The 16,627-nt window shown below is 53.5% G+C and overlaps 1 pseudogene; it reads right to left on the bottom strand.

Moving 5' to 3' along the window:
• Positions 1-6,707: 6,707 nt before the first annotated feature.
• On the bottom strand, positions 6,708-6,908 carry LOC132247820 (U2 spliceosomal RNA; annotated as a pseudogene).
• Positions 6,909-16,627: the final 9,719 nt, after the last annotated feature.

Below are 16,627 nucleotides of genomic sequence, written 5' to 3'. Positions count from 1 at the left end.
CGGTGTCACGGCTTGTTGTCGTGGAAAACACACGCAGCAAACTTTTGGGTCAGGTCAGCAGAAACTTTATTTGGATAGAGCTACCACATTGTGACAATGACTGTGTTATATCTTTCTGACTTTGCTTCAGAAAGAAGCAAGATCACGTGGATGCCTGCCGCCTCTTGTGCGGAGTGGAGGTGGGCCATGTTTCTTGCAGTTGAGGAGGCAGTGTAACCATCGTTACCACCACTGACTGTTAGTTCTTTGTCACCATGTAATGTTTGCTGTAAGAGTTCCCTTTCGAGGAACCTAACAAGTGTTTGCATGCCTTGCTTTCCTTGGATTCAATCACTGTTCTCCATTGCACAGGCAACATGACGTCCCTCTGATAATTCCAATTCTTATTTCCTTCCTTTCCCAATTCAGTGCTTTCTAGTAACATCCTTGATCAGTGGGTCTTTGTAGCAGTCGAACACAACATCTACCCTGCTGCAAGGTTCCTTGAACTTGGACACGATATTCACTGCAAAAGCATCCGCATGGCCTCCAAAAGTCATTGCATCCTTGGGTTTTCCCATGGCCTGAGCCACAGCCACAGCACCAATCACTACACATGTTGGAGTCAGGGCTTCTTTCAAACTTGGCTATGAAATATTTCTTCCAAAATGGAGAGTAGTTAAGCTTTGTTTGCTGGTCTCAAGTTTCCATTTGCTGTAGCCAGCGATAGCAGTACAGTAGAGAGTTCTTGCCTCAGGAGGTTATCGACATCCATAGATACAAGCAGGCGTCTGAAAAGTTCACGATCAGCTCTGATGACTGCGGTCTGTTGTTTTGTGTTTTTCTGTTGCTAAATGTACTGGAAGCAAGAGTTTTTAACTTTGAGATTGGTGCACGTACGATGACAGCTTTATGCACAAGTCGATCAGCAACAAATGTCTCTAAGATGTTTTGTCCTAACTGCTGTGCATTCAGCACGCCTTGTATAATTGGTTCTTGGGGAATGTCTTGAAAGGATTTGACTTTTTTGTCCTCCTAGATAGTCACTTCTTCACCTGGGACTGAAATGTTCAACGAGTTTGGACTGAAATGTTCAATGAGTTTAGAATTGTGAACACATCTGCGAGGGATGGCAAACAACCCGCAAAGTTCGGACCTATGAAACACTGAAGCAGAATTGACCCGTTTTCATGCAGAAACATTTCAATTCAATCTCAAAGTTCAAAAACTCTTGTCAGAACTTTTTGTCTGGATAACCAGCGTACTTCTGTGTGAAGCAGAAGTACAGTGTGTTCAGACCCAACCGCTTCCTTCGCACAGCACTTTGAACATGCAGTGATTCAATGCCCTTGCTCTGATCAAGTTGACAGCCTGGATGACAACATCCAGCACGTCTTTCAAATAAGAGGGAGGAGGATGCAATAACTAGAGATCACATTTGGATTCACCTTTTTGACGAGAGCGGTGAACTCTGAATATTTCCCCAACATAGCAGGAGCACCATCAGTACAAATAGCTCCTACAAGGTCCTAGGGAAGGCTGGAAAAAAGGAAAAAATTCATTCATCATAGCCTTCGTTGTTTCTTTCAGCAGTTCACAAAAGAGAAATTTTTCTTTGACATGATTCTCATGCACATATCGAGCAAAAAACGAGAAGTTGTGCGCAATTTGAGACATCAGTTGATTCATCCAACTGCAAGCCAATTTTACCAGACTTTTCTTGACTTGCTCCACTACTTGTTCGCGTATGTCTTCTGACATGTCCTTGATTCGGTCGTGAATGGTGTTGTATAATTGACATGAATGAAACCATAATACAAATTTCGTTGGAAAAATTGCATGAGAAAAGTGCGCAAACTATTGTTGTGCATCATCCTGAATATGGGTTTTCTACTCAAAAAGAGTACCCTGAAAGAGTGTCATTTAAAACCTCTTTGTTCAATGATATAAAAATCAACCTAAATGTGAGTTTCTATGATGAAGGAACATATAAATGCAAAGAAATGCAGAGTCATTAACAACTATAACTGTAATTGTTGAACCCACTGTGAGTTTTACAAAGGAACCAACTCCGTTAATAGATGGTAAAAATTAGACAGTGGCAGCTATCTGTACAGCAGCCACTGGGAAACCCGCTGCAAATATAAGTTGGGAAAGAGATTTTGGTAAAATAGAGAATAGTTTAATTTTCTTTCCAAATAGAACAGTAACAGTTATAAGCTGATATAAGATCATTCCCACTAAATTTGCGAGGGGAAGGCGTATAACTTGTATTGTGAAACACCCAGCTTTGGACAGGGAAATAAGGTATTCTCACGTACTAGACTTCCAATATGTTCCTGAAGTGTCAATAACTGGCTATAATAGAAATTGGCTTGTTAGACAAAGAAATGTTCAACTTAAGTGCAATGCTAATTCTAACCCGCCGCCTATAAAGTTTACCTGGGCCAGAATAGATGGACGATGGCCTAAAGGCTTACTGGTTGTAAACAATACCCTTCATTTCAATAGCTCACTAACCTACAATCATGGCGGGACTTACATTTGTGGGGTGACAAATTCCCTTGGTCAAGGAAGCGATCAAAAAACTATTCACGTATTAGATCTCTCCACCATCACTACCATCACCATCACGATCACCCACGGTTTCGTGGTATCCTTTAACTAATAGCGTTACGGGTTTAGCATCAGCATTCACCCTAACAATAATACAGGAACGCAAGTGGGATACCATCATCGCTAGTGTAGTGGGTGGAATTATCCTTCTAATACTTGGAAGTATTTTAATTGGCATTGTCTGCTATGGGAGAAGACGGACGTTTCGCGACCAGTACTTAGTTATGAGCTGTATTCCACTGACTAATAAACGAGGGGAGTCCCAAACAGATGTTCTCCAATCAGATGATGACTAATAGTTGTTGTTATATGTTATGTTATTGTATTATATAGTTTGTTAAAAAGACCGGTCTGTAAAATTGTTTGTTTATATATATACATGTTGGTTGCTTAAGCTCCGTCAGGTCAGTGAATCCTGAAACAAAAATTCCTTATAACGTGCTCATGTGTCTAAAATTCCAGTTGTGCCGTCGGCAAGGGGGCATGTCACAACCCAATGATTTTGGTGCCTCGACACGATGGAATTTTCCCGCCACATGAGAGTCTCTTGCACAGCAAAAGTTTTCTGCTACAACAGAAAACCCCGGTGCAAGAGAGTTCCCGCCATTCGCATGCAAATTTGTGTCCCACTATTGGCCAGTTCTAAATTATTCCTACGTGGCAGCTAGCGATTGGCTTGTTAGCCGTGTAAAATGTTGTGCGACTTCCGCCCAAGTCGGAGAACTTTGAGCACGCTGCAGAGTGCCTCTAAAGATATCTGACTTGCGGCTGAGCTGATCGATAGCCTGATCACCTATCGATTCTTCTCCCCGTCGCCGAGCGCAATCCTTCGACGTACCCTTTCCCTGCCGGCTTAATTTGTGGACGGATTCGCTGGCCTGAGCCTTGCCAGCTGGAGCAACTAGTGGAGTTGTTTAAGCGACCGGACCACCTGCGTCGCGGCTACTAGCGGCGTAAGTAAAGTTTTTTGCAACCAATACGCTTTGTCTGCCTCTCCATTCACCAGCCCGCCCAAACAACCAAGCAATTTGTATATCACCTCGAGTCGGTTCCGGCTGTCCGAGACAGTTACCTGGGTAAATAAAGTAGTCAAACTTGCTATAAGTTGGCCCATGTTGAGAAACTAGATTTGAAGGGTTGTTGGCTGTAACCATGTTGATCTAAGGCCGCAGGCAGACACGGTTGTTTGGGTGGAAGTCATATCTTTTATTAGAACAACTAAATTGATAGCTTAAGATATCACATCCACCCACAGAACCCTGTCTGTCTAGAGCTGAAGGCCCGTTCTGTTACAGGGGTAAAAACCTATCCCATATTGTATGCTTCGTGTGTTCACAGCTGGCATTTGTAAGGCTATTGTTTCGAGTCCACGCCATGCAGCTCTCATGCTAGAGACTCTACCTGACATGTACACCTCCTCCCAAATTTTTAAAACCCAGAGTTTCATTTTAAAAAGTCAAGGATTTCTGTGATGTCTTTTGTTTGACCAGTGCATAGTTGACAGATGTGTTGGACAAGCCTTTGGTCATCAAGGCTAAGGACAAGTTGCACATAAACCAGTATAAGTGATTGGAAACCAGTTCAGATCTGTAACACAACAGCAGTTCAGTGTACATAAACTGCTTTCAAAATGGCCAAAACTGGTTTAAGATAAACCTGGATGAATGTAATATCAGACTTAATTTATTTAGGTGAAATTGGTTTACTCAACTTCTGTCCCAGTTCCACTCCAAATTCAAACTCAACCCCCCCTGCACTCCCCTACCCCCCAGGGTGAGAGGGCTAGCCTTGTGCAGGCTGTCTGCTCCAGCCAGGCAGGGAAACATGCTGTAGCTTCCCCCGGTTTCTGGCCTGAGCACTGCAGACATATGGCTGCATTTCCAGAATCAAAATGAACGTCTGTTCACGTGCTTATTGGTTCAGCCTAATCTGCGAAGGTTGAATCGATTCAGCCTTGGGGTTTTGGACAGTCTTTTCTTAGCCCAAGTGCCCTTCCTCAGGTCGCATTTTAAACCTGTCCAGTTTGGCACAGTCTGGCAGAACGCGTAGTGACCCTGCCTGAATTTCGCAGAACAGAACTCGGGCTAGGAGGGATCTCCAGAGGTGACCTAGTCCAACCCCCTGCCTGCGGCGAATCGTCCTTATCTGAGCCACCCTATGCAGATCCATAATGCAACCTCTCAGTAAAACTACCCCCAACCCTGACACCACACAAGCCTTAAGGCCCTAACCTGCCACAGGTGGTAACACATGGGGAACGTGGCAGCCAACGTCCTGCTTCTGCAAAATGTTGTTAATAGTCACTCGAAAGATCTTGGGTAGATCTCCATGCCCCCACAGAGGAAGGCAGCCCCCTCGCCCCCCCAGCCCATACCAATCTGACCATGGGGTCAAATTTCTTTGTGAGCCCAAATATGGAGTCGGTCTGATTGTGAGCGGAGGGGCAAGACCCTCTAACCCAGGCTTGTCCAACATACGGCCCACGGGCCGCCATGCAGCTCACCAAGTGCCTGCTATGTCTCCTTTGGCTCCGCTCCTTTGCCCCTGGCATCCGGGTCGCCTCCTGGGACCAGGCTCAGCGGGAACGGGGCGCGGCACCTGGCGCAGGCAGTCGACAGGGCAGGGTCGGGGGTCCTCGGCAGGCGGGATCCTGTGACGCGTGTCCTGGCTTGCTGCCAGATCCCGCGCTCTGGGCTCGCAGCGCTGGGGCTGTGTGTGTGGTCACCATTGTGAGCAGGGCCGTGCGGGTGAGGGGCATGTTTATAGGACGCGGCATGCTTATGGGATGCAGAAAAACCTGCAGCATGCTTATAGGCTCGGTAATGGTACGCTGGTTAGCACTACAGATGAAAGGGACTTGGGGGTCACGGTTGACCACAAGATGAACATGAGCCTTCAGTGTGATGCTGCGGCTAGTAAAGTGAGCAAAACGCTGGCTTGCATCCACAGATGCTTCTCAAGCAAACCCCGGGACATCATTCTCCGCTTGTACTTGGCCTTGGTGAGGCCGCAGCTGGAGTACTGCATCCAGCTTTGGGCACCACAATTCAAAAAGGATGTGGAGAAGCTTGAGAGGGTGCAGAGGAGAGCCATGCGCATGATCATAGGTCAGGAAAACAGACCTTGTGATGAGAGGCTGAGAGCCATGGGGCTCTTCAGCCTTGAAAAGTGCAGGGTCAGGGGTGATCTGGTGGCCACCTATAAATTTATCAGGGGTGCTCATCAGGATCCGGGGGGACATCTGTTCACCAGAGCGCCCCAAGGGATGACAAGATCGAACGGTCACAAACTCGGTGATCCTCCGGGGTCCCTTCCAGCCCAAATGTCTATGAAATAAACTCTATGAAATAAACCAGCAGCTCCCATGAACGTTGCAGGAGGGCTGCACAGGCAGGGTCTCTCTGGCCCAGGACAGAGGGTGTAAAGGGGTGTTTGTCTTGGGTTATAACAACTGGCTGGCTGTGGTGCTAGCTGACAGCGCTGCCCATATGGGACCCAAACCCAGTAATGGCTGGCTGCCCCAGCCATGAGACAGAGACACTGGGACTGGCACCAGGAGACAAAGGTCCTAGTCCTGCCCTGACTCCCCGTCGGCATTTGAGGTTGCACTTGGCATATGATGGCAGCACCTGCACGTGTCAGGCTGTACCTTCCACATTATGAGTATACGTGATGGGTGAGGGTCCATATTGATACCACAATATTATTATATAGTAATCAAATGGTGATCTTGAACTGGTGAGTTGTTTTTAACTTCACCTGTCTCTGCCAAACTAGTTTTTCTATGACTAAAATTAATTTTGGCTCTATTAGCTACAGGGCCTATGCTACGCTCCAAAAATGTTGAGTGAGAGGAAACGAAAAATTGCTGCTGAATGTCAAGTTTCCAAAGATAGTTGGACCACTGATTTTTTTGTTATTGAACAAAACGGGAACATCCTGTGTCTGATTTGCCAAGAGAAAGTAGCTGTCTGCAAGGAGTACAACGTGAAGCAGCATTATTCTGCAAAACCTGCCAGACTGCCGGGGGTCCCTGCCCAGCACCAGCCCCCGCAGATGTCTCTGAAGAAGCGACAAGATCTACTTTTTGACAGCAGCAAGTTCTCCCCGAGGGGAGGTGCACCGCTCCTGGAGGCACTGCAATACCAGGCCGATGCGTGGAGTGGATGGAGCAAGCTCCGAGTCCATCTCCCAGTTCCAAAAATCCATTTAATATAAAGTCCTCACATCGAGGACATATCAGATATTAAACTGATAAGAACAGATTGACTTTTATTAGTAGATGTTAAGGATTGTAAATCCAAAAAAAAGATGACAAAGCCGATAGGGAAATACAGAGCACCCGGGCGAGGGACTAACAATATAAGGATGGGGGTGGGGTGGGGAACCATCTGCTGTATGTGCCCCTGCTGCCCGCACCTATTGCACAGCTTGGGCTGGTCGTGATACACCACATATCCCCTACACGGCCCAACTTGCACCGCTGAAGCCAAGTGCTTAACCGCCCCAGGGCTCCCCACCACCTCATGGAGCACCGCTTCCGCCCTCCATGCCCCCGTCCAAACCCCCCACCGATCACATTCTTTTTCTACAAACGTCACACTCTCCACCCTCTGCTCCAACCATCTTCTCACGTCGTCCTTCTGCGCCATGTCTGTAAACATCTTAATATATAGCACTCTCTCCCGTGCCTTCTGCCCCATATCAAACACCAACCCCTCCAGCTCCCCTCTGTCCAAGGCCTCCTCATGCGCCTTGCAAAAGGCAGCATAACATTTCTCAGTCTCAAAAGTCACGTTCCAGACCTTCCTGTTGTCAAAGGCCACCACGCAGTGCAAGTCCCTCGGATTTACTTTGAGGGTCTTCAAATGGACCTTGGCCATAAAGTCTCCACGCCGCAGAGTCTTGTTTCTCTTATATCCCTCAAGGACAAGGCTTACCTTCACCATCCATTTTCTTCCTCTTCAGGATCCACCACTCCTACCGCCTCCTTCTCTTGCCCCAGGGTCTCCCGACGACTTGGTGCCACCAGCGATGCTCCTCTCTCTTCAGGGGTCTTCTGCCCCCCCGCTCCCACTTGGGCCTTCCCTTTCCGTTGCACACGCGTCCACCCTTCCTCCTCCTCCGCCATTCGCTCATCAACTCTGTTGTCGTTGTCCCTTCCGCCGATCTGGTTTCCCCATCGCCACCGCTGCTCCTGAACTCTATCCTCCTCAGCTCTCATCTCCGCCGTCATTTGCATACCAATCTGCATCCCGATCTGCATATTGGGCCTCGCCTTCGTAGCTGCCATCTCTCTCTGCACCGCTGTCCCCTCCGTCTTCCCCGGTGCTCTGATCATGGCCTTCTACAGGCCTCACATCGAGGACGTATCAGTTCTCAAACTGATAAGAACAGACTTTTATTAGTAGATGTTAAGGATGGTAAATCCAAAAAAAAGATGACAAAGCCGGTAGGGAAATACAGAGCGCCCGGGCGAGGCACTAACAATAGAAGGATGGGGGTGAGGTGGGGAACGCAACTAAGTTACATGCGATACAAAGTTAGCCAACTAAGCCCAGGGGAGAGGGGAGTGGGGAAGGGGAGGGGGGCGTTTCGCAACGCTGAGAGAAAAAGAAGATAGAAACACACATACCCGTGACAATGGTCCGCAATGGTGGAAGAAGTGGTCCAAGGAAAAAGTGTCTCAGTCTAGATATAGTCTATCGCGGGGGTCCTCCTCGGTTGGCGCAGGGTCGTTGTCCGTTGAAGTGAAGGTCTGTCTGGTGCAGAGTGGGAGGGTGTTCAGGCGGTCCCCTCTGAGTCCGGTCCGGTGGCTGTTCTCCTGGTGGGATCCGTGTACTGGTGGTGGGCTGTGATGTGCTCCACCTAAATGTCGCGGGACCACCGGATGGTGTCGGACACCATGACGCAGCGCATCAGCTTGGTGTAACGGCAGGAGACGCGGCAGGCACGCAGGACGCTCTTGTTACTGGGGTCCCAGGCTCTGAGCGTTCCCACGATGAGGACGTCGACCGTCACGTCGTAGCCGTGGCCCCTCAAGGTGTCGGCCAGCGGGGCGTACTTCTCCCGCTTGCGAGCCCGGGCGTCTGTGAAGGCTTGGCGCCGGTTCTGGAACGGGATGGTGACGTCCACGATGACGATCTTCTTGACCTCCTCGTCGGTGATCACTATGTCGGGGCGCATCTGGCTCTAGCAGCCCGGGACGGTGCGGTTGATGGAGACCTGCCCCGCGGCGGCCGGGATGGCCCTCACCGGACGGTCCTGGATGGCGTTGTGGTGGAGCTGCCAGGCCCTGGCGTGCAGCTTGCAGCTGCGCAGCACGTGGGGGAGGGTCTCGGCCGCGTAGCCGCACCGTCGGCACCTCTTGTCCCGGTGGCCAAAGTGGACGGCCCCGTTGAGAGGCAGGCAGTTGAGGCGGGCGCAGTGGAGGAAGCGACAAGTCCGCGAAGCACGTGAAGTTCCCGCTAGGCATGAAGTGGTTGCTGGCGTCCCACTTCGAGGTGACGCCGAAGACCTTGCCCTGGTGGGGTTTGGCCCTCAGGTCGCCGGCATATTTGTTGCGGACGGCGTCCTTCAGGAACCTCTCCAGGAAGGTCCTCGTGCGGGGCGTCACGGTCACGGAGTCGGCGTGCGGGGCTGGCTGCAGGGAGACTGGCAGCTCCCTGCGTTCCTCGGTCCAGGTCCAGGCGCAGCTGATGCGCTTCCCGAGGCGGCGCATGGCGTTGCGGGCTCGGCTCCACAGCGAGGCAAAATCCCCGCCGTCTCGGCTGAACTCGCCCTCCAGCGAGCCGCTCAGGAAGGTGGCCAGGTCACGTCCGGTGGGTTGCCTGCTGATCCTCTTGCAGGAGGTCTCCTCCAGGGTGCTGGTGGCGATGACACTTACCGTCGTGTCCAGGCAGGTCAGGAGGCAGAAGGCGTGGGTGACCATGGCAATGTCACCGAGGTCTCCCATGCGGGGCACGTTGGCACCCCCCTGCCAGTAGGGGATGTGCAGGACCTCGTTGCTGGCCCTCAGCGGCAGGTGCAGCCACTTCTTCAGCAGCTACCGGATCTCGGTGTCCGCCTTCTTGAGGGGGATCTTGGGGACTGCCAAGCCTCTCAGGACGAACGCAACGCGGGGGATGAGGAAAGTGTTCACGGCGTCGATCTTCTGCCAGGGGGCCAGCAGGGACAAGTCGAGTTTGCGTGCGTCCTGCACGATGCCGTTGATGGTCTCCTCCGGCATCTGCCTGGCCCGGTGGCCGGTGGGTGTCCCCAGGTGGCAGTAGGCCTCGCCGTCACGCAGGTGCCGCATCGCCTGGCCCTGGATCGTGAGGGTGGAGTCCAGGACGCGGCTCTTCTGCTTCCCGTCGATGTGCAGGGAAGCGCACTTGGCAACGTTAAAACGCAGGCCCATCCACCTGGCCGCCTCGGACGTCACGTCCAGCATCTGCTGCAGCTGGGTGGCATCGGGGGCGAGGAGCACGAGGTCGTCGGCGTAGGCCAGGACGCTCAACTTCTGGCCGTAGAAGTCGAGCCCGCCAGGGCCGCCTGCCGCGGCTCAAAGGAGCGGTTCCATGGCCAGGTTGAATATGATGGGGCTGAGGGGACAGCCCTGTCTCACTCCCGACCGGATGGGGATCTCCTTGGTTTCCCTGTCAGTGGTGCGGACGGTTGTGGTGCAACCGCGGTAGAGCTCGCACACCAGGTCGATGACGCCGTCTGGCAGGCCCAGCTCACGGAGGGTGCCGAAGATGTGGCGGTGGGGCACGGACCCGAAGGCGTTGGAAATGTCCAGCCACGCCACCCCGTACTGCTTCCTGGTCCTCCGGGCGTTGTCCAGGGCCATCTGGAGGGTGAAGTTGTGTTCATAGCAGCTCTCTGTAGACATGAACCTCTTCTGGCTCTGGCTGACAGCTCTGCCGGACACCGCCCAGTCGGCGATGCGGCCCGCCAGGCAGCTGGCGCAGAGTTTAGCGGCGGTGGAGCACAGGGTGATGGGTCTCCAGTTGTCCGGGTCATTTGGGTCTCCCTTCTTGTGGATGAGGACCGTCATGGCCCTCTTCCAGGCAGCAGGCGTGCGCCAGAACTCTCTGCACCTGTTGAAGAGAACAGAAAGAACAAGGCAGCCCGGGTCACGTTTTTTAAGGAGACGGTACCTGATCCCGTCCTTGCCGGGGGCGGTGTCCCTGGTCCTCTTCAGGCGGGCTTGCACCTCCTGCGGCGTGAAGGCGTCCTTGAGCCCCTCTGCTGGGGGCACGGGGGTCAGCGCTTCGATGGTCGCAGGGCGTGGGGGCGGCGGCTTCCATTGGGAGGTTGAAGATCCTGCTGAAATAGCTGAAAAGAGCCTCCCAGGGGACCTGGCAGAAGGCCGAGGGTCCCTCCAGGATCTCTCTCACCGCCTTGGGACGGTACAGCTTCTGGATTCGGGAGGCTGCCGCCGGGTCGTAGCACTGGCGCCTGGGTCACCTCTGCGGCTGTGGTCTGTGGTCCCTTCGCGTCGCCGGTCTGCTGTTGTTTCCTTGGGGTTGGCCGGGCCGGGAGGCCGCTGAGAGCTCCTCTGTGAGCCGGGCCACCGAGGCCTCGAAAGCCTCAAAGGTGGTGGCCTGGGAGAGCTCCTCCAGCCAGAGGGTCTGCCATTGAGAGGGTATCCTCTGCTGTGGGGAGGGCTCTGCACTGGGAGATTCCGGCACGCTCGGGGGCGAGAGGGCACCCGGTGGCTTGGTTCCTCCCGGCGGCTCCGGAATCCTCAGCAGGACGGGGGCCTCGGGTGGCCCCGGGGGTCCGGGAGGTGGTCTGTCTGGTTGGGGTGTCGTGTCCGGTCGGGGGTCCCTGGGCGGAGGCCTCCGCAGTGGCGTCGTCAGGGCAGGTGTCTCCATCGGGCGGTCCCTGAAGGTCTGGTCCGGTGGGGTTTCTGATGTGATACCACTTTCTGTGTGGTCTTTGAATATGGCTTGCGTGGGGAGACCCTGGGGGGGGCATCCTCGGGACTGCTGGGGTCCAGGGGTTGTCACCGTTCGGGGCCCGCTGTTGTCACCAAGGTGCCATGGGGGTCCAGAGGGGTCCGCTGTCGCTTGGGGCGCTCTGTCATCGTCCGGGGGCGTCCTCGGACTCCTGGGTCCTCCGCTGGGAGGCGGCTCTCGTCAGCCGGGGTTCCGGGCTCCGAGAGTCTCTCTGCCTCTAGGGGTCGATCGATGGTCGGGAGTCCGCTGCCGCCTGTCGGGGTCCTGACATCGTGGGGTGGCGGTACATCGGGGTTCTTCACCGGCTCGGGGTCGCTGGTCTACCCTCCTGGGAGGGTCCTCCGGGATCCGCAGTCGCCGTTCCGCCCTAGCTGGGGTCTCCGTGCCTCGAACGTTCTCGTCAGTGGATCAGGGCGTCCTTGAGACCTGGGGGTGTTGCTCCACGTTCCGTCCTCCGAACCCTGGCGTTTGCCTACTCCGACCCTCCAGCCCCTTTGCCCTCAAGAAGCCCCACCCCCGTGCATACCACTTGGCCGGTCTCTCGGCCCACAACCCCGTCCACCTCCCCCCTTATAACCCCAACCTCCTCAAATACCTTCCCGCCCAATATCTACACATTGCCCCCACTTTTCTCCCCTCCAGGCCCCCAACTCTCACCACCCCTTTCCAAAAGTGCACATACAGAAAAACCTCTCGTTCCGGCACGCCCCAGCCTCCCAAGTCCTCCCCCTTATATACCTCCCTCCTCGCCACCCTCTCTGTCTGCCCACTCCAAAAAAAGAGACACATTTCCCTTTGCACCCACCTCTCCTGCAACCAGGTGGGCGGGTACACCATTGCTGCAAACAAAATTGTCTGCAACAAAAACTGCTCCATAATCCCCACCTTCCCCCTGAACGACAGCTTGCTCGTTCCCCATATCCCTACCACTTTCCTCACCCTCCCTCGAACTCCTCCCACGCCCGTTCCCCCTTCCCCCTCACATCCATATACACTCCCAGCACCTTCAAACCCTCCTTCTCCACCCGCCACCCCACCTCCTCCAGTCCGGTCCACTCCCCCACCGCCAACAAACTGCTTTTCCCCTCGTTCACCCGTGGCCCCACTGCCTCCCCATATTCCTTAATTCCCTCCACCGCCCTCCTCAGAGACCCCTCATCCCGCACTATAAACATCACGTCATCCATATATAATGTAACCCTCAAATCTTCTCCCCCCAGCACCGGCATTCCTCTCACCCTCCCATCCCTCCTCACCCTCTGTGCCAACGGCTCTATGCCGCACACAAACAGCCCCGGAGAAAGGGGACACCCCTGGCGCACCCCTCTCTCCACCCTGAATTCCTCTCCCAAACAGCCCTTCACCAAGATTCTGCTCCTCGCCCCTCTATACAGGGCTCTCTGCCCACCACCACCTTCCACCCCCTCTCTCCCACGTGCTCCAACATATCCCTCCACACCCGCTGCGTATCCCCCAACCTCCTACCCTTCACCACACACGTCTGGTCTTCCCCCACCACCTCCCCCATCACCTTCCCCATCCTCGTCGCCAGCCCCTTGAAAACAACTTATAGTCTACGTTCAATAACGTGATCGGTCTCCAATTCTTTAACAACTCCCTATCCCCCTTCTTGTGCAGTAACACCACCACCCCCACCGCAAACCCCTCCCCCACCACCCCTGACCCCATCACCTCCCGGAACACCTCCACCACGTCCCCCCCAACACCCCCCAAAACCTGCCTCTTCTATCTCCTCTTTACCCTCCTCCTCCCCTTCCACCGGTGTTTCCTCCACAATCATCTCTCCTCCCTCCGGCCCACCCAGCTGTTCCTCCTCCTCCATTTCTCTCTCCTCCCCACCCCGCTCCTCACGACGCCCCGCCATCCGCACTCTATTTGTGTAAGATGAGGGGCACGTCTGCTGTATGTGCCCCTCCTGCCCGCAACCTTTACATACAAAGCTCTCCTTACACAATTGAGCTGCGTGCCCCAGCCCCCTGCATCGATAACACACCGTGAGCAGGCAGAACACCGCCAGGTGCCCCTCTTGCCCGCACCGATTGCACAGCTTGGGCTGGTCATGATAAACCGCATATCCCCTACGCGGCCCAACTTGCACCGCCGAAGCCAAGTACTTAACCGCCCCCGGGCTCCCCACCACCTTATGGAGCACCACATTTGCCCTCCATGCCCCGGTCCAAATCCCCCACCGATCATACTCTTTTTCCACAAACGTCACCTTCTCCACCCTCTGCTCCAACCATCTTCTCATGTCGTCCTTATGCAACATGTCTGAAAACAATATACAGCACGCTCTCCCATGCCATCTGCCCCATATCGAACACGAACCCCTCCAGCTCCCCTCGTTCCAGTGCCTCCTCATGCGCCTTCCAAGAGGCAGCGTAACATTTCTCAGTCTCAAAAGTCACGTTCCAGACTTTCCTGTTGTCGAAGGCCACCACGCAGTGCATGTCCCTCGGTTTCGCTTTGAGGGTCTTAAAGAGGACCTTGGCCATAAAGTCTCCGCGTCTCAGAGTCTTGTTCCCCTCATACCCCTCAAAGGTGAGGGTTACCGTCACCCTCCATTTTGTGCCCTGGCCTCCATTTTTCTCCTCTTCAGGGTCCGCCGCTCCTGCAGCCTCCTTCTCTTGCCCCAGGGCCTCCTGACGACTCCCTTCCGCCGCCGACGCTCCTTTCTCTTTGGGGGTCTTTTTTCCCCCCGCTCCCGGCTGGACCTTCCCATGGCGTCCCATGAGGCTCCACCCCTCCTCCTTCTCTGGACCCTCTCCAGGTTATCCGCATCCCTCTTGAAGTGCGGCGCCCAGAACTGCACGCAGTACTCCAACTGCGGTCTGACCAGCGCCCGATAGAGGGGAAGTATCACCTCCTTGGATCCTTTCATCATGCATCTGCTGATGCACGATAAAGTGTCGTTAGTTTTTCTGATGGCTTCGTCACACTGCCGGCTCACGTTCATTTTGGAGTCCACTAGGACTCTGAGATCCTTTTCTGCTTCCGTGCCACCCAGCAGGTCATTCCCTAGGCTGTAGGTGTGCTGGACATTTTTCCTCCCTAGGTGCAGCACTTTGCGTTTCTCCTAGTTGAATTGCATTCTGTTGTTTTCTGCCCATTTGTCCAACCTGTCCAGGTCTGCTTACAGCTGTTCCCTGCCCTCCGGCGTGTCCACTTCTCCCCACAGCTTTGTGTCATCCACAAACTTGGACAGAGTACACTTCACTCCCTTGTCCAAGTCGCTGATGAAGAGGTTAAAGAGTATCAGTCCTAGGACCGAGCCCTGTGGGACCCCACTGCCCACAACCTTCCAGGTCGATACCAACCCATCCGCTACGACTCTCTGGGTGCGACCCTCTAGCCAACTCGCCACCCACCAGACCGTGCAGTCATCCAAGTCACAGCCTCTTAACTTGTTCACCAGTATGGGGTGGGATACTGTATCGAAGGCCTTCCTGAAGTCTAAGTAAACGATGTCAACCCCTCCTCCTGCGTCCAGGCATTTTGTAACGTGGTCATAAAAAGAGACTAGATTGGTCAGGCGCAATCTGCCTGCCATGAACCTGTGCTGGTTTCCCCTCAGCAGAATTTGTCCTGTTGGGCTCTCGCAAATGTGAGCCTTGATAATTTTTTCAAAGACTTTGCCGAGGATGGAGGTGAGACTGACTGGCCTATAGTTGCCAGTATAGTATTGCGGGGCTGGTATTAATACTGCGTGACGTCAAAGCGAACACCTTGTTATACGTTCAAAGAAGTCGCACGTTCCTCTATCCTACAGAGAAGCGCTGACCACCCTCTTATCTGCTGAGCACAAATCGTGACAGAAAAATCTGGTCTCCCCAAAAGTCAAGGCCCAATTCAGAAATAGGGAAAAAACCAAAAAAGCTACAAAAAGTCTATGGTATAAATAAAAGTACGAGGTCTAAGGAGATGAGGTGTAAGAGGTGCTTCTGAACAACTGGACAGCCCTGCTGGAAAACGCGATACGTTTCTGCAAATCTTTTAAAAACAATACACATATTAAGTAATCAACAGCACCCATTTCTAAGGCGCAGCTTCATCAAGTAAGCAGAGTATGAGCATCCACCGTACTCTGATATGCCGTGGCATCAGGTTTAATGGCTGTTATCGGTTGAATGCATTTTTGCTGTTCAAGGCGTTGCAGAAGTTCAGCTAGTGCCCCCTTCAAAGGATCCTTGGTCGGGATTGGCTTCTAACGCCATGTCGATATATTGCAGAGCGTAGGTTGGTGTTGATCGGGCTCAGCAACAGAGTGGGAGGGCTTGTAGTGTCTGTTCTTTTAGCTGCAGTGCCTTGATGCCGGGAATGCCTAGGATGTTTATGCCCCCTAGGACTGCCTCAAGCGGCTTGTTGTGACTGACTACCCAGAATTTGACTTTTGCGGTAGCTGCTGTTGCGTTCAGTCCTTGCACCATGATGGTTTTTGAGGTTTTTTCATGAGATGTCATAGGGGTTATAACGTTGACTTGTGCCCCTGTGTCAAGGAGGAAAGAAATCTTGCGCTGCAGTGTGGGGTTAGCGGGGTTATAGACGATGAGGCTGGTGTATGGACGTGAGTCCAGGGGGTCAGGCTTGGAAGCGTGGCCACCGGTTCGACCGGCGGCCATTACTCATTTTGTTGCTTCTCGTTGTACTTAAAGCCCAATTTTTCAGCAAGTGCCTTCTGTCCTTCGTCCCTTAGGGTGCGCAGTTGCTGTTTAGTGAGGCCGGACTCATTCAACAGGAACCAGAACATAGCTTTTTCTCTCGCTGTCCTCTCTAGTGGTGGCTTTGGTTCCAGTCGAAACGGCCCATCGCGACGTTCAATAGGGCACGCTGAATTTGGGTCCGGTTCTGTGGCCCAATGCACGCTCTTTGAGGACCTGGCTGTTTTCATTAGGGCCTGAAGACGTCCGAGTTGACTTAGGATGTTTCCAGCTTGTTGGCCCACCTGTGGGGTGAGCAGAAGGCGGAGTGTAATAGCATGAGACCCTCCGTAAACCTCTACGCAGGCCTCTATGGTCTCCTGAGTGGTGGGGACCGTGCCAGGGTTTAAGTATCGGTGTGGCCACGGT

The sequence above is a fragment of the Alligator mississippiensis genome, chromosome 1 (genome assembly GCF_030867095.1).
Source record: "Alligator mississippiensis isolate rAllMis1 chromosome 1, rAllMis1, whole genome shotgun sequence".
In the NCBI taxonomy this organism is placed as follows: Eukaryota; Metazoa; Chordata; order Crocodylia; family Alligatoridae; genus Alligator; species Alligator mississippiensis.
The sequence above is the reverse complement of the archived record's forward strand: the minus strand, read 5'-3'. Positions and strand labels throughout refer to the sequence as shown.